The sequence below is a fragment of the Eptesicus fuscus genome, chromosome 7 (assembly GCF_027574615.1).
Source record: "Eptesicus fuscus isolate TK198812 chromosome 7, DD_ASM_mEF_20220401, whole genome shotgun sequence".
Taxonomy (NCBI): Eukaryota; Metazoa; Chordata; class Mammalia; order Chiroptera; family Vespertilionidae; genus Eptesicus; species Eptesicus fuscus.
This window is the reverse complement of record NC_072479.1, coordinates 42487460-42506062: the sequence shown is the minus strand read 5'-3', so window position 1 is coordinate 42506062 and position 18603 is coordinate 42487460. Positions and strand designations below refer to the sequence as shown.

General features: G+C 41.0%; 1 protein-coding gene and 1 long non-coding RNA gene across 3 annotated transcripts in view; one reads left to right on the top strand and one right to left on the bottom strand.

Moving 5' to 3' along the window:
* Nucleotides 1–3146: 3146 nt before the first annotated feature.
* On the bottom strand, nucleotides 3147–10096 carry LOC129149620 (uncharacterized). The gene is made up of 4 exons (XR_008556493.1): nucleotides 9902–10096; nucleotides 8460–8542; nucleotides 7543–7671; nucleotides 3147–3588 (listed from the first exon to the last, which is right to left on the bottom strand). It is a non-coding gene; the product is annotated as an uncharacterized LOC129149620 (long non-coding RNA).
* A 169-nt stretch (nucleotides 10097–10265) lies between these two features.
* Nucleotides 10266–18603, top strand: part of FRS2 (fibroblast growth factor receptor substrate 2) — a 110001-nt gene continuing 101663 nt past the window's right edge. For both annotated transcript variants that reach the window (XM_054718857.1, XM_054718858.1), the window contains exon 1: nucleotides 10266–10414. The gene's annotated coding sequence lies outside the window, so the exon portion shown is untranslated. The remainder of the gene's footprint in view (nucleotides 10415–18603) is intronic.

Below are 18603 nucleotides of genomic sequence, written 5' to 3'. Positions count from 1 at the left end.
ATGGAAGAGTTGCTGTGCAAGAGACACCCTTATGGGGCAAGACTTGCTTCAGTGGGGTTTTGGTGTTCACTGAGTTTGACCCTTGAGTGTGTCATGTATGAATGTGAAGAGTTGTAATCTGGTATGTTCTTGCACTGACCACTGGGTACACTGGCTCTTGGATCTCCAAGGAGGTACAAAGTCAGCCACTGCCTGGGGCCACCCAGCAGGAGCTACAGAAAGATCTGCAGATTCCTCCTCTTTGTATCAGGTTTGGAAGTGCCTAGACAAGGTCCAGCAGTGAAGCAAGGCAGGCTGGTGCTGGTGTGGCCTTGGGCCTTCTTTTGATAGCTTTGGTGCTCCCTGACCCAGCTGCAGCTAGTTTGACAGGTTTTAGGCTGAGAAAGGACAGGCCATTCATATGCAAAAGCCACTGCCCACAGCTTGGGTGGGGTTGTAAATTGGGTAGGGCAGGGTCTCAGGGAATCTCCAGGGTGGAACAAACAGCAATGACTGCCAGTCAGCCCTGCACCAGGGAGGTCCCAGCACAGAAACCGTGACCGTTGTGAGCACCTCCATCTGGAAGAAAGCTGCCCCCGCGTTCCTGCATAGGTGTCTGGTTCTCCCAGAGTCTTGCTCGGCACTAGAGCTCAGAGAAAGTGGGAGCTTGTATCTCCCTCCTGATTAAAAAAGCAGCACACCCAGGTGCCAGCCCGTTCTTCTCCTCCACAACACCTACCAGTCTCAATGTGCTTTCGTCTTTACTTCTAGTTGTAGTACTTCCACTCGCCAGCTTTCCTGCAGTTTTGGATGATAGTTGTTATGTATTTTAGTTTTAATTTTGATGTGGTTGTGAGAGGCAGCAAGTACAGGTGTTTACCTATGCTGCCATCTTGGTTCTTCTCATCCCCTGACTTTTAAATAGTCATGTCCCCTTACTGATTTCTTCATATCTTTCTGCTCCTGTCTCCATGCCCTTGCTTAAGCTATAGCATTCACTCAGCTTCAAGGCCCCTCACTTCCAAGGGCCCCTCCCAGAGCAGGACACCAGCATTTTGTATTTGTATTTTTTCCTATTGCAAAGCATGTGAGTGGAGCAGACTTCTTCTCCCTCTCCTCCTCCTCCTCCCTCCTTCCACCTCCTCCTTCTCTTCCTTTTTCTTCTTCTCCATCTTCCTTAAAATTTTGAGTTCTTTTTCAGAAAACTTGTATTTACCTTGGCATATAAAATCCCCTTTCCATAATGCATCAACAAGTGGCCAGCATGTAGACAATATTTAAAACCTTAGGATTGAATGAGATCATCAAGGGAGTAAACATAGTTGGAGGAGCACTCCAAATTTAAGTGATTAGGGAGAAGAGAAAATATGTTTGAGAAGCTATTCTATAATAGTACACCAGGAGCAGCAGCTTTGGAAATAATAGTTATCCTATCTAATAATAGAGTAACATGTAAATTACCATCACTCCACTACGCTCACAATTGGGCGGCGGGAGGCTGGGGGGTGGGACTCGGGGTGGCCTATCCGGCCATTGAGAGGCACGGATCCACTGCCATTGAGGGGGGCTACCCTGCTGTTGAGAGGCACAGGGGGCGGGACTACCCCCCCCTGTACCTCTCAACGGCCAGATCCGCGGCCACTGAGGGGGCCTGCCGTGGACACCCAGCTGCGCCTCTCAACAGCAGGGTAGCCCCCCTCAATGGCCGCGGACCATCAAAAGTGGGGGAGCTGGGTGCCTGTCTGCTCCGGCACCAGCGGACAGGCACCCAGCTCCACCGCGAAAAGCGAAAGCGTGTAGGGGACCCTACACGTGCATGATTCAATCATGCACTGGGCCTCTAGTATTTCAATATAATAGTTATAAACTCATCTATTCTGTGTGAATATGCTCTAATTTATATAAGCAGTCCTTTACCAATAGCTTCTTACAACTGCTCCTCCTGTTCTCAGTTTATCCTCACTCCAACCCACTCTACATCCTTCCTAAGTTAACCTCAGGTTAATTTTAGTTATTTGTGCCTGGCTAAAAACCAGAAAAATGGTTAAGTACCATATATTGCATTTATCTGATGAAATGCAGCACAATTATGGTTTTTAATAAAATACTTGCAAAATAATGTTGAGTGAGTAAAGCATACTCCCAATTTACACACAAACATGTGACATGCACACACACACACACACACACACACACACACACACACACACACAACCAGAAAAAAATTCTGATGTTTATCCATCAAAAGTGTAACATTTCTGGGTGATAGGTTTCTAGGTGACTTATATATTTTTTTATGCTTTCAGTGTTTCGTAAATTTCCTTCATGAAAAATAGTTTTTCTAAAAGTGTACTTTAAGCCCTAACCGGTTTGGCTCAGTGGCTAAAGCATCGACCTGCGGACTGGAGGGTCCTGGGTTCGATTCTGGTTAAGGGCATATACCCTGGTTGCGGGCACATCCCCAGTGGGGGGTGTGCAGGAGGCAGCTGGTCAATGTTTCTCTCTCATCGATGTTTCTGGCTCTATCCCTCTCCCTTCCTCTCTGTAAAAAGTCAATAAAATATATTTAAAAAAAAAAGTTAAAAGTGTACCTTAAACATGTTGCTTCACAGGCAGGAAACCAGCTTTGATTCTTCATTGCCTACAAAGGTAATGCCCAAATATCTTAATTTAGTGGTCAAGACCCTTCAGTCTAGAGGCCCAGACTCTGTTTTAGTGAAAAGGATCTGCTCAGTGTCTTCTGGATGTCCTTTGTACTTTCTATTTCTATACTTTTTTGAAAGCTGGGATTCTTTTCATTTTCCTCCTTTCCCTATAATGTCTACAAATCTTTGGCGGCACTGTTTGGGTTCTACCTCTTACTTGGTCATTAGAGCATCAATAATGAAAGAGGTCTCCGAAAATTAGTGACTTTGTTATTCATTCAGCATTGATCACAGGATGCTTTGTATTGTAGTTCTTTTTCTATGAGTTCATAACTTATCTCCCTGACTGACATTTTTGTTTCTTAGCGTACAGGTTCTGTGTCTTAGAGTCACACTCAGTGGAGATTAAACAAGTATTGTATGGCAATCCCGGACCCTGGTACAGAGCTCTCCATGTATTGTCGTGGTAGCCCCTGAGCCACTGTGTCTTGTTCACAGTAAGTGTGTAATAAACATTTGCAGTATTTTCTTTACATATATATTTGTATCTTCTCAGTGCATTGAGCTTATTGAAAGAATAACAACATTTCAGCAGTTATTTACTATAAGGGAAATATTTTAAAAACATGTAGTTTTGAACTATTGCTTCAGCATTCTTTCTTCCTTCACAAAAGGTCACTGGGCTTTTCTCCAGGGAATGTTCTCTTCTTACTGTCTCCTGAAATACAATGTAGCTTTACTTTTTCTTCCTTAGTCCCTGGTTCCCAAATATAATCTCCGCATGTGCTCTATCGTAGGTGAAATACTTCCTGCCTTAGTGAAATCTAGCTCCCAAATGGATTTCTGTTGGTGTAGGGAGCAACTTGAGGATTTTGCACTTGGCACCATTCGATTTCCTTGGCATCTCTCCATAGTCACCATTTAGAAAGCTCCTGGTCGGCAGGATTTCTCCCCATCATACACTCTGTGGCGATTAAAAAAAGGATTGTATTACATTGGCTTGAAAATGTGATGGAAAATGAAATTTGCTTTACCAAGAAAGGAAGCTTTTAAAGCCCAAATTGTTCTAATAGGACCCTTATACAGAGATAGCGCTCAGTGAAGTAAAATGGCAGATGTGGTGAAAGTTCTTTCTTGTTTAGTTTGCTGCTAAGTAAACACCACTGTTCAAAATCACTCACACAAATAAAGCAAGTTGCAAAACAATATGAATATATTTATGTTCTAAAAAATATGGGTGCAAATATACTTATAAAGTAAGCTTGGATTAAGATCTTCAGGAATGTCCTAGCACTGACAAACTGATGGTGTATATAAAATAATATCCTATTATTTACTTTAAGATTAAAACCATGTTAAAATTAAATAAATATAAGGAGTCCCAACAAATTATGATTTTTTTGTCTATACCTTTATGAAAACATCAAATTTTTACAAAAAAAATTTTTTTTGGTCATGGTTTGCTGGGGCCTTAAGTATATACTTCATCCACCTATTGGGTAATTCTGTTTTGTTTATGTGAATGTAAATGCACAGAAAAAGGTCTGGAAAGGAACACACCAAATCATTAACTATGGTTACTCCTACAGAAAGGAGTGAGCTGGAGCATTCTTTCCCTAATCATCTATAACCAAAATATAGTCATTTATTTCAGGCACAATTATTAAAAACAAACAAATACACTGGGAAAGTAAAATATTTCACCTTTTCTTTTTTCTATCAAAGTTTAATATTAAAGTGCTTATATTTGATAAATGTTAACGTAATTGAGGGGCACCTGAAATGAGAGTATTGATTTTTCCCCCTCTTTCATTAAAAAACGTGGTTACTAGTAGATAGCTGCCAATTATTAGTTTTTTTCAGATATTACTGCCAGTCATCATCACCACTAACATTCATTGAGCTCTTACAGTCTGTTAGGCTGAATTCTCACAACAACCCCTGAGAGGTGGGAATTATTATTATGTCATTTTATAGTTGAAAAAAAAAAAGAGGCTGGAGAGGTTTTACTATCTCCTGTGAGCTGGGTCTCATAGCTAGCAAGTGATGGAACTGAGATGTATTTCTGGCAGACTGACATTATATTCTGCATAGGAAAGTAGGTGGGAATGGAACTAGTCTGTGGTTTAAGATTTTTACTTTATTTCGTAGTTGGCATATACACTTTTGTCTAATTCGGAGCTGAGTAAAGGCATCTATCTAGGTCTGGTTGATGTGTTGGTTGAAAATTACTATTATTATGAAGATGATTATTATAGTATTACTATAGTATTTAGTAATTATGCAGTGCTTTATACTTCAAAGAACTGTGCTTTATGATCATTTATTAGCTTGACTCACAATATCTGTACCATATAAAGATGCACTTACCATGCATATTTTGCAGAAAGAGAAACTGAAGCAGATTAAGATGAGCTACATCTTCATAATAAAAAGTGAAGGTAAAATGCAATCTCTTAAATTTCTGAGACTCAGAGAAACAGCTCAATCTGGGCAACAACAGAAGTTTAATCCTTTAAACCTTTTTTAAAGGAAGGTGTCACTTCCAATATTTTTCTCAATATTCAATTAAAAGTAAAATGTTAAATATGCTAAAAGTTGATGACCATTTCCTTTTAGGTTGTCTATTTTTGAGCTTTCACTGCATTCATGTCATGTGACAGTTTTGTCCTATTTCAACCTTACTGTCTCCCATTTCTCCACACAAGCACAATTTGACTACAGATATTGGTTTTCAGTGTCAATATTATATTGCTTCAAATTGCTTCCATTGTCTTTAAGAGACACCTTTTGTTCATCACAGGCATAGGACTCTTCGTAATAATTTGCAATAAAAACAAACTTTGTGCAAGAATTATATTGGGAGTAAAGGTAGTCTTAGATGTCTGACAGTTTATACACTTCAAAATTGAAGATTATAAACATGTCAGTATGACTGGGGTGGGAGGGGGAGAGAGATGAGAAGGAGCTGTGTGGGTTTATTGCAGCACCCTATAAAAGGCTTGGAAGAAATACACACTCTTCCATAAATCTGGTAGTCTCTTTCAGTTGGGAGGCAGTCATGACCATAGCACCTGGGAAAGGCTCAATAAACATTAATTTAGTGGTTAAGACTCTGTCTGTAGAGACAGACTACCTGGGTTCTAATCTGGCTACATTTCTTGCTAGTTAGTTATCTGCACTAGCCGTGCTTCTGCTTCTCCATCCAGAAGAAGAAAGAGGATCACATTCCATAAAGTTACTTATTATGAAATTTATTCAAGTATATGCTATTATTTGCTTTTCTATTTCCATGGCAGTTGACGAATAACATCGGCCATAACTCCATTAAAATGTTGGTGGTAATGATATTTATCATTTGATGTCTGCACTTGCCTGGCTTGTTTAGAAATGGTACAACGTGGTACAACACAATTTTCTACCCCAGAAAAACAATTTAAAAGCACCTCAAAATACACTGGAATGCATAGTTATGAGCACGTGTAAAATCTATAAGGCAAAATTTTATACTTGTTTCTCCAAAACAACCATATGATCCCACACTCCAGTGGCTCCAAACTCAGTGCCCACCACCAAGATTTTACTAGTACATGTGAATGAGGCCAACTCACTGTACAACCTGAATAAAGACACTGATGCATGCCTAGTCTGCCAGCGTCTAACTTTCAAGGGACTCCAGAAACTGAGATTGCTTTTTTTTTAAAATGTGACATTTCTCAATTTAAAATTTTTGGCTCAATATATTTCTTGGTACAAAACACTGTGGGTCAAACAACACACTTGAGGGCCATTTTTCAAATCTCTGCCAATTATACTAGTACCTACATAGGAGTACAGTGTGCTATTATTTATATCGGCAAATGGCTTTTCAAGCACTTATGCCAAGGGATGGATACAAGGTGAGGAAGACAAAATATGACCAAGTCTTCACAAAACTCACAAGTCTAATGGGGAGATAGGCAATAGTGTCACAGGACAGAGTGAAAATGCCACAGCAGAGTGTGGAAGCCAGGACTTAAGGCTTTATGTATTTGATCAGGCCCATTATAAAAAAAACCATAAACAAAGAGACCCATTATTTGAAAGCTTGGCAAATGGTGATACCCAAGTAGATGGCTCTTTTGTTTCACAAAACACCTTAATGGATTTTGGGGGTGGGAGCTATGCATAGAGGAGCTATGCATAGAAATGGCCACAACCTTGCACAGTTCCAGGGGGACCATTCCTATTGTGGCCTCTGCAATCGGCACCCCCTTGAGCACCACTCAGGTTATATTCTTTGTGAATGGTACCCCCCGGAATTGTGCTACCTGGATGATTCAGTCAATAAACATAGGCCTGGAATCTGGCCTGAATGAGGATTGAGAGCTAAATTCTTCTACATAATAAAGTAAGAGGAGGAAAAAAAAAAAAGTAAAGGAATTTTAAGTCTTTACCTAGTGGGTAGAGGCAGGAGGGTGGAGGGGTGCCTGTAATAGGAAGAAAAAAAGGGTTTGGAGAAAACATTTCTAGGATGAGGATGGGCCAGCAATTTACCTGGAGCCTATGAACCTGGTGAGAGATTCCCTGTAATATTGAAAAGCGACGCATAAAATCATCTGTCATCTTCTTTAACCTTCAGAAGACACTGACAAATGAAGTCAAACAACTTTTCTTTGGCATCAAGTACAGCTTTCGGATCTCTTATGCATGCATGAGGAGATAACCAGGAAAGACGAAATGCTCAGGCTCACATAGCAACACTCAGCTAAACATACAGTACAATAATAACTTGCTCTTTTACTGTTTTTCTTCAAAAAGCTCAAAGCGATTACACTTTTATTTCCTCATTTGTGCTAACATTCCAGTGTGGGAGGGGCAGATTTATGATAGCATTATTTATAGATGGAGAAATTGAAATAGAGATGAAATCACTTACTCAATGTTGCATAGTTGGGGTGGTGGAGTCCACACTGGAATTTGGTTCTCCAAGATCTTGCCACGAAGTGGAAAGATCATGAATTTTGGAATTAGAGGGATCTTTGTTTGAACAATCCTGATTTCTGCCCTTTAATAAGAATGTGGCCTTACGTCAGTTACTTCATCTAAGTGTTAGTTTTTCTCTTCTGTAAAATTAAGATCATAAAACCTCATAGCAGAGTAGTGAAGATTAATTTAGAAAATGCATGTTAAGCCCTGGCACAGAATAGTTCTCAAATAAGATTAGTTCCACCCCCAACCCAGTATTATCTGGTTGAATTTCAGTACAAATATAAAGCAACCAAAAAAAAAACAAAACAAAAAAACCCCCACATTAATACTAATTTTTTTTCTAGCCTCATCTCCTATAGACAGCAAAACATGAATAAAAATCTGTCATTTAGTTCAATGGCAAGAACTTTTGTTTCTGTAGAATTCTTCCTATTCGGGGCAATTAGAAAAAAGAAAGAGGGATCTGTGGAAGACAAGAGAGTAGAGTGCAATGGTTCTAAACCTTGAGAATGTACCGGAATCACCTGGAAGGCCTGTTAAAACACAGATTTCTGGGCCCCACCCCAGAGTTTCTGATTCACAGGGTCTGGAGTGGGGCCTAATGATTTGCGTGGGTAACAAGTTCACAGATGCTGCTGATGCTGGTAGTCCAGGGACTAGACCTCAGAGAAGCACTGGCATGGTTATGTATAATTTGGGGGTGGGGCCCTGCAATCTGTGTTTTACCGAGGCCTCCAGGTGATTCTGGTGCACTCTCAAGTTCGAGAACCACTGGCATAGTGGTGAAAAGCATGAGGGGACAGACCCCCACACAGATCCTGACTGCATCATTTACTAGTTAGATGACAAGGGTCAATGACAAACCTCTCGTACTTCTGCGTCCCTCAGGGAGCCCGAGAAGGTCTGTGATTCAGGATTCCTCTCACTCTTCCTCTAAGCCCTTGGCCCTTGGTGGAAAGAGAAGTTAGTGAGTCCTGCCAACCCAGGCTCTGTTTTTTATTCCTTCACACTCCAAGGCACGAAAGGCTGCTTAAACTTGGGTATTAGGGAAGTATTTACAAACACTTCTGCGATCACAAAAATAAAATAAATAAATAAAGCCAATAGCAAAGGCATTGTTTGAATTTTAAATTCCTAATAACGATTGTAAAACATTTCCATTTCTTCTGCCTTTTTAAGTAGAAAATTAAAAAAATCTTCCTCCCCCACAGTTTTAAGAGATGCTTGTCAATTTGTTTTGCAGATAGTACGCATGCTAAGAGGGTTTATTCCCCCTCCCGCTCCCCAATATCTGGCCTGAGATATAGACTCTGCCTCCGATGTTTGATGCCTTCCTGATTTTGTGGCTGAGGAATCTCTTTTTTATTTATTTTTCCCTGCGTTCCCTGCCTGGCAACTGACTGTGGGTCCTCATACTGTCTTGGCTCGTAGTGTCGCAAGTCTCCAGGCTGGCCACAGGACATTCTTTGGCTCACCTACCTTCATTTTTCCCATTGCAAAAACCTCTACTCTTCTTTTATTTCCTTAACTAACCTTTTCTGTTGCCTATTGCTAATCCACAGTTTTCCAAATTTCTCCCTGTCAGAGTGACTCCACTGGAAGAGAAATTGTTCCTGCGGAGGTATGAGAATCGTGCTTTTATTCAGTCCTATGTTGGTACTAGGTACTCTGAAGTGTTTATCATGCATTTTCACTTTGAATTCCAGCAACAATCCAGAGATGATTATATATGTACTAGAGGCCCGATGCACGAAATTGTGCAGGAGTAGGCCTTCCTCCCCCTGGCTGCCGGCACCAGCTTCCCTCTGGCACCCGGGACCAGGGCTTCCCTTGCAGCCCTGCCTTCCTCTGGAAGGACCTTCTGTCTAATTAGCATATCATGCTTTTATTATTTTTTGATATACACACATACATACACATTTCAGATGTATTACAAATGAAGAAACGGAGGCGTAGAGAGGTCAAGCCACTTGCCCAGGGTGAAAAAGTAAAGGGAAGTGCCAGGACCCAGGCAACGAGACCCCCTGCGCCCCCAGCTCTCGGCCTCCTCCATCGAAGCTCCAAGCGGTGATGGAATCTAGGAACATAATTTGGTGCCCGCACTTAAAGAATTAAAAAAATCTTGTTAGGGGTAGCTGAGCAGATTTTTACACACAACACAAGTTAAAATCAAGCGCCAACGTTTGTGGCATTGAGTTTGGCATCTTTCACCGGTTTCCTCTTCTGCAAGCTGTATGCACCCCTCTCCAGGGGCTTGGAGAGGGTGAACTGAGCTAAGCACCCGAAGCGCTTCACAGGGCACCTACCAGGCAGTAAGCCGGCAATTAAAGTTAACTATCATTCTTTTTAAAAGAGGCCGACTGGAGGGGAGAGAACATTCGAGAGAGCAGAGGCCGGGTGTAGGCGCTGGACCCTTGTCACCAAAATTCTTGGCGCCTCGGTCTCCTGCGTAAGACGAGGTGGATGGAAGGGAACCCGAAGAGCAGCGGTAGCCTGGGGGCCGCGGGGCAGAAAGGGTTACCGACGAGTCGGGGCGGGGGGGGGGGGGGGAGACGGGAGGGGGAAGGGAAGAGGGGCAAGAGGCCCCGCCCCGCCTGGGAGGCCCAGGCCGATCCTGCCCGCGAGCAGTTCCGGTGCCAAACCCGTCCCTCACCCGCTCCCCCGGAAGTGCTTTTCCCAGGTTCGGGCCGGAGAGAGGCCTGGTAGGCAGAGCCGCTGTGGCTCCATCGCCTCCGATTAGGTGCTCCTGCCCGGATCGGAGCCCGGGGGTCCGCGCCCGCCGCCCCGCGCCCTGACCCCTCCCAGCGCCCGGGCCGACGGTGAGTGGCCGGGGGACGGCCTGGGATGGCGGCAGGCCGTGTCGGGCTGGCGCTCCCGGGCCCCCGCTGCCCGCTCCGGGCTCCGGGCGCCTGGCTGGGCTGGGCTGGGCTGTCGGGGTTCGGGGAAGCGGGTGGTCGCCCGCCGCGGTCTCGGCCAGACCCGCCGGCCTGGGAGGAGCGGGCGGTGGGCCGCGGGGTGGGCGGGGCGGAGCCGGGGACCGGGTTCCCGGAGCTGTTGTCGCTGCTGGGACTGGAGAGTGGGAATGGGCCGGGCCTCGGTCCATCCGATGCCCTCTTTGCTGCTCCCCCGAATCTTCGCGCTGCCTCCCAGATTTGGTTTCCTGGGTCCCACCTGGGTGGGGCCGGGGACCCGGACACCGGACTCGGTCTTGGGACCCAGTGCCCGACATTTTCGTCTTCTGGGACTGCCTTCGGGCTCGTTTTTTAGCCCGGGTCGCTGAGGTGTTGCCTCCTCAGCCCCGGGGCGGGGCGAGGCGGGTGCAGATGCCCGAGATCTTTCTCAAAAGCTTTTCGACCCGACGCGCTCGGGGGCTGCCCGGCATCGATGTGGATGGACCGCGCTTGGGACCGGTTCTGGATAGGTCAGTGTGGCACCGGCGTGGCTCCCACGGTCTCTAGTGACTGGAAAGCTTGCCCAAGCTATTGTTCAAGTCGCTTTCTTAAACAACTTGAGGAAAATCGGTTCCGATACGTTTCCTTATTTTCTTGCAGACGTACAAAACGATGCTGTTCTCTAATCTGTATTCCCAATCCCCGTGGCTATTCGAAGTTACGGTTGTGTAATGAGTTCAGCCTGCGGTTGTTGCACGAATGGGTTGCAGAGGTTTGGAGAATTATTAGCCTCTCTCTTCCCCGAAGTTTGTATATACTTCATGGTTGGAGCTGTCATTTCCCATAACTTCTAAAGAAGAATAGTTCTCGGTAACTCCTGAGCGGTTCCCTGTCCTGTTACAGCTGTTGTTGCAATGCAGCGTTCACGCTGATGGGCCAGGTGATTCGTTTTTATTTATTTTAGAAACTTCTCTTACGAAGTGTTTAGCGCAGATAAAATTGAGGACTTCCTAAAGGAAAAAGTAAAGTAGGTATCTTGAATGAATAGATTTCAGATAATAAACTGATGAAAGGTTTGTGGGAAATAAGGGTTTTCCACATTTAATAGTGATGTTTTCAATTATGATCATGAGGGAATGCAGTTACTGCAGATGATGACTATCAGCAGATGACCAGTGTTTGCAGTGTCAAGTGTACACAAGCCACCTTTGTGAAGCAAGTGACAGTTTCCTGCATTTTCACCTGGTGCTTGTATTAGGGTTATACTGTAGTTATTTGGGTACTTATCTCCTTCTCCTCCCACCACTGACAGGGGAGGTAATTTGAATTAGGGAAAACAGACTGAAGTGACAAGTTCAGTGAGCTCTCCTATGCAAAAGAAAATTTATTTCAGGATTGTTGCTCTTCAGCAGGCAGAGGGTGGATGGATGCTTTTTTAATTTCCTAGAAAAGATTGTGGAGGAAAGGTTAGTTGACTGACATTTACATTTAGATAGAAACTGTAGATTCTTAACCATTTGAAGTGGTTACTTGTTTAGAGCTTACGGTTAGAGTATTATAATTGAGAGAAGCTGGAAAAGGAGTCAAGTTAGATATGGTCATGGATCCGTACTGATGGTAGTTAATGTGTTTTGAAGGGAAATATTTCAAGAATTGTAACGGCAGAAAAAGATGCTTGGGAAAATCAGGTACCCTTAGGTACTGGAAATTTTATTGTATTCAAGTCAATTCAGTAGATACTGAACATTTGCATTGTAAATTATATTATTCAAATCAATTCAACTGATATTGAACATTTGCTATGTTAGTCAGCCATGTACGAACAAATAAAGATACAGCCCTAACAACTAAGAGTCATGTTTTGGTAATACTTTTCTATGATGTGTCAGAAGTAATGAAGAGATGAATTGTATTGTTTAAGCATGTTAAGCAATTTTTCTAATTGCTGGTGGTAGTGTGTGCTTGGTGAAAAGCATTATTAGGCTTTATAGGGTACAGAGATGAAGTCTTCCATCTTTAGGAATTTGAAATTTATGAGGGATGTAAGATATTTGCATAAACATTTACTACATAAAAATATGTACATGTATAGGTTTGATGTAAAGTTTGGAGTTGTTTGAAAGGAAAATGGGTTCATTTTTAGCTGGAGTAATTATGGAGAGTAGTGGAGGTATAGTAATACTTCTGAAATTAACTCTTAAACTGTTATTTATTGAGCACTAAGTGAGCACCAGGCTCTCTGCTAATTGGGGACTGTGTAGCTAGCAGGTAACTGAGCCCTAATTTGCATCCAGATCTGCCTGATGCCAAGCCTATGTGTGTTTCCACTAAACCATGCTACCTTCCAATAATCTGGTAACCTGAGTTCAACATTACAGAGGGTAAGACTTTTCTAAGACAAAAATTTGTGTGTTGGGCATAGGTGGATGAAGAAGTCTTTTCCAATAAAGGGAATGATGTGAGCACAAGTGTGGAGGAGGGAACTGGGTCCCAAGATTGAGTCTGATGTCCAGGTCCCCAGCCCCACCCAGGTGGTACACAAGTTCATGGTGTACTCAGAGAAAAGTTAGTGGACCAGGTTACCTAGAATATAAGGTTCATTTTGGGGAATAAAAGTTGAGGTTTGAAATTTATTTATTTTTAAAATATATTTTCATTGATTTCAGAGAGGAAAGGAGAGGGAGAGAGAGAAATAAACATCAATGATGAAAGAATCATTGATTGGCTGCCTCCTGCACACCCCACTCTGGGGATGGAGCCCCCAACGTTGGCATGTTCCCTGACCGGAAATCAAACCGTGATCTCCTGGTTAATAGGTCGACGCTCAACCACTGAGCCACACCGGTCGGGCTGAGGTTTGAAATTTAATTTGGAGCTCGAACATGTTTAAATGCTGTACTTAGGAGTTCAACATTTGGGAGGTAATGAGAAACTTCTAAGGTCTAAAAGTGTAGTGTGTAGAATTTTTTGTTGTAGAAAGCTGACTTTCAATATATGGAGTTGACCCTTGAAAACATGGGTTGCATCTGCGTGGTATCATTTATATGCAATAAATATATAGAGTACTGTAAATGAAAGTCCTTAACATTTTCTTTTCTCTAGTTTACTTTTTTGTTACAATTATTGTATTATTTTTCCATACAGTTGTGCATATGTAAAACAGTTTATTGTATTATTTATTAATTTTCCATATGAACAACTGTAAACCTACTTTTGCCCCACCCTTTATGTTAATCAGCTGTTTATGTTATTGATAACAATTTTGGTCAACAGGCTATTAAGATTTTGGGGAGTCAAAAGTTACACGTGGTTTTTCAACTTTTGGGGATTTGTTGGTACCCCTAACCCCCACATTGCTCAAGGATCGACAGTAGTATAAATACTGGGCAAACGTCATGGCATTGGGATGATTTAGTAGGTGGTGGAAGGAAGGATTGTTGGGAAAGGTTTGGAGGAAGTTGAAGTTGAAGGCTATACTTATTTTAAATGTGAGTGATGGCAATGGTGGTACTAGTAGTAGAAATATGGGGAAGGGGGTGCTTAATGAGATCAGTTTTGAATATGTTGAATATGTTTTTTATATACTTGCCAAACACTGGGAATGCCGAGGCTTTTGTAAAAGTGGGTTTGTAGTTCATGCTAGAGGGCAGTGCTAGGCATATATTAAACGTGTGTAGAAAATAATACATGTACTTGTTGAGTCTGTATAAGGAGTTGAAAGAAGGGAGAGTTTAGAGGGGAAAGAAAAAATTCTCTTAGATGGCATCTGTTTAAAACAGAAGGAAAAGACACTAGATAATTTTATATAGTGGGTAAAATACTTGATAATCTGTGTACTGCTCCCTCATATTGCAGATTCAGATAGGATAGAAAAAATCTGATTATTGAAAATTCAAGTGGGGCCCTGGCTGGGTTCTCAGTTGGTCAGAGCGTCGTCCCAGTATGCCAAGGTTGTGGGTTTGATCAGGAGTAGAATAACAAATCGATCTCTCCCTCTAAAAAAAAAAAAAGAAAATCCAATTGGGAATAAAAATTTCTTGCCATTGCTTTCAAGAATACTATGCTATCATTGCCCTATTCCAGGGAGGACAAACTATTTCACACTCATTTGGTCCAGACTATCAAACTTTGGTCACTTAAGACTTGTTTGGTTGTTTCTTTTGGACATTTGCTGGCAAGTGATATGTGAGGATTTGGAAGCAAATCTCTGATACAGTATTCTGTTTATTTATATGTATGATTTTCAGTTTTGGTTTTAGTACTAAGACCCTCTAAATATTCAAAGATAATTTTTGTACCTTCTATTACTACTGGCTGCTAATAGTGCCTTTCATAGAAAATGGCATTTAGTTACATGTATTTCTTCTAATTCTTTAGTAAGTACTTTTGATTAACATGAATGGCTTTGTCTCTAATATTCTTATATCTTAGAGCAGGCGTCCTCAAACTACAGCCCGCGGGCCACATGCGGTGTTTTTGCCGTTTTGTTTTTTTACTTCAAAATAAGATATGTGCAGTGTGCACAGGAATTTGTTCATAGTTTTTTTAAACTATAGTCCGGCCCTCCAACGGTCTAAGGGACAGTGAACTGGCCCCCTGTTTAAAAAGTTTGAGGACCCCTGTCTTAGAGGGAAAGAATGATAAGATACTTTTAACCATCATGTAATGATACATATGTATAGTCTACTTTAATTTGGAAACTTTAAGAACTATGGAATTATAGAATTGTGTGGTTTTCTGTTTAGATATTTAAATAGGGGGAATCTGTATTAATGTATGGAAGACTGTAATAGTTTTCAGAATGAAGCTTACAGTTGTAACTTTTTGAGGGAAAGTTTTATTAATTTTAGACTGAGTTACTATGGAAGTGTTTATTTCCTTCTTGAAATTAATATGTTGTTTTGTTTTTCAGGAATATGTTTTTCACTATATCACAGGCCCATGGGAATATCCTAAGAGCCCTGTGTCAATGTTGTTGGAGGCAGGGGGTTTGTGTGCTTTGTCTGGGCTGGTTGGCTTAGTTGCAGTGAGCCTGGTATTAATGAGGCAAAGGTCAGGAGTTCCATTTAGCTTCAGTCTGAATGATGGCCAGGGAGTATACCTCTCACTCCCACCAGCTGCCTTGGAAATTCCTCGGTTGTCATTGGTCACAAAGGTGACTGGATTAGGGCGGGTCTTTATAGCACTGGAAGAATATTAGAGGAAACTTAGTATAATGGTTAGGAACTCTGATTCTGGAATTAGACAGGCCTGTGTCACATTCTTGGTCTGTGACCTTGGGAGAGTCCCTAAACCCCTCCAAGCCTCTATTTCCTCATTATTGAATATTTTGTTTGGGCATGCCCTACTGTTGCTTTCTTTCTTCACGTGGGAGTTAGTTGCTTAGACCTGTTATACCCAAATGTTGTACTATGGAGTGTGTCAGTCCATGACAACGTTTTCACTTGTCTGAAGTGAGAATGAGAATGAGTTAGCTTCTCTGAAAGCTAAATCTATTGAATTTAAAAGATTTTTTTCTAAAATTATCTTTTACCATTTTTGGTGTAAGCATATTAGTTCTTTTATGAAATAATGGTGATGGTAATTGGCAATTATTTTCTTTTTAAATGTCCTTGGCAAAATAAAGGTGGCACCTTTGATTTTTTGTTTGATTTGTTAAGATTTTGATCAATGAAATCTGATAATCTTGGTTTAAACAGAACCAGGGGTTTGGGGGAGAGTACTCATCCAACATATTTATGCATATTCAAGTTAGATTTGTGGTAGTCTGCCCTTGTATTATGCTAAGGGACTAGATTGTGATTCTCACCACCGTTGAATTTAATTTTGTCAAGTTTTTACATTACTTACAGCACATTTCAAGGGATAGTTCAGATTGTTTTCAGTTGAGTTCAAACAAGTTGCTCCAAATTACTTGTTGAAGGCTGTGTTTCTCAACAGAGTCCCAGGGGGTAAACTGGCTAACCGTGGGGGCTGCCTGAGGGTGCTGCTGTAGTCATTACTCTGTTGATTAGCCAACAAGATAAATAACTTGCCTTTGCCATAGTGGAGTAGTAGAAACCGGCTTTCCTTTTTACCTCTTCTGCAGGAAAGATCCTTGAAGCTACAGCAAGAAAAGCTTTTTTTTTTTTTTTTTCAATTTAGCATAGCAAGTAAACCTTGTACTACAAATATCAGTATTCAAAATGCTTTCTGGAGAAAGAATAGTTCAGCACTTGGCGTAATGGGTTATGTAAGTGGAGCCACAGAAGTCCTTCTGGGGACACAGGCCAGTTATTAGCATAAGTGTTTATTGAAATTACATTCATTTGTCTAGCTGAGAAGTTTATTGACTCCCTGGTTCACTTAGAGGGTTTGTGTGTGGGGAATTTAAGGTGCAAACCTTGCCTAAGTGACTGATAAATTAAGACTTATTTGTTTCCTTTGAGTGTTTTGGTTAGGTAATTTTATTATTATTTTAAAATATATTTTTATTGATTTCAGAGTGGAAGGGAGAGGGAGAGAGAGACAGAAACATTAATGATGAGAGAGAACCATTGATTGGCGCCTCCTGTATGTTCTCTACTGGGAATCGAGCCTGCAACCCAGGCATATGCCCCGACTGGAATTGAACCATGACCTTCTAGTTCATAGGTTAATGCCCAGCCACTGAGCCACACTGGCCAGGGCCTAAAATTTACTTTTATTACAAAAGTGTACAGTATAATATATGTACAATTTAAGTAATTATAAAATGAACTACCATGTACCACTAATTAGCTTAGAACACTGCCAGCATCTTTGAAGCCCTTTATACTCATCAGCATTTGTGTTTAATAATTCCCCATTCCCCCTTCCACCAACCCCTGGCAACAACTATTTTACTTTGTCTCGGTGTATTTGACTATTTTAGGTACCTCATACAATATTTGTCATTTTTTGTGTGACTTATTTCACTTAGCATGATATCTTCAAAGTTTATGTTGTAGTATGTTCATTGAGTTTTTAAAAGTTTCATGTACTATATATTTTTTACTTCTAGAAGTTTCATTTCGTTTCTTTTTAAGACTCTTTTTTTTGTAGTCTTATTCCTTTTCTTTTTAATCCTTACTGGAGGATATACTTATTAATTTTAGAGAGAGGAAGGGAGAGAAAGAAAGAAAGAGGGGGAAAAAGGAAAATCGGCTGCCTCCCATGCTTGGCCTGACTGGGCACTAGATATATGCCCTGACTGGGAATCAAATCTGAAACCTTTGGTAGGGGATGACGCTCCAACTAACTGAGCCACCTGGCCAGAGCATTACTCCTTTTCTTGATCATGTTCTCAAGAAATAATTCTTATAAACCTATTGGATGTATTATCTCATATATTTTTTCTGATAATTTCAATATCTTTGCAGATGTAATTCTGTCGTTTGTTTTTGCTGGCTCTTGCTCATGTGCCATGCTTACTTGTTTGTTTTATAATTTAACTGTGAAGTTTCTTAGAACTTTCTCTGTGTTCATTTTATAGAGTAATTTTTAAAAGTACTTTAAAATTGTGTAGCTTAGAGCTTATAATTAAATCCCTGGAGGTTAGTATCCTGTTTCTTAAACTTTTTATTTTAAGATAATTTTAAACTTAAAGTTGCAAGAATGGTACAGTAGATGCTTTTATACCTTTTACCCATACTCATCAATTTTTAACATTTTGTCATACTTATCTTATGGCATACATATACACATTATTATTTATTTTTGTGAATCATTTGAAGAATGGGTTTATGCCTTTTTACTTCTTATACCTCAGGGTATATTTCCTAAGAATAAGAATATTTTCTTATGCAGTTAAAGTACCGTTATCAAATTTCAGAAATGTAATGTTGATACTTTAATCTATATTTTATATTCCAGTTCTGTCAGTTTGATCATGTATTGTATTTGGTTGCTATTTCTCTTTACTCTTCTTTAATTTGGAAGAGTTTCTTTGTTTTGCATTTAATTGAAGAATACAGGTCAGTTATTTTATAGAAAGTTTTTTAATTTGGGTTTGTCTGATTTGATCTGATTTGCCTTGTGATTTGATTCAGGCTATTTATTTATCTTTAGTCAGACTACTACAAAAGTGATGTGTTCCTCTCAGGATATGTCATCTGGAT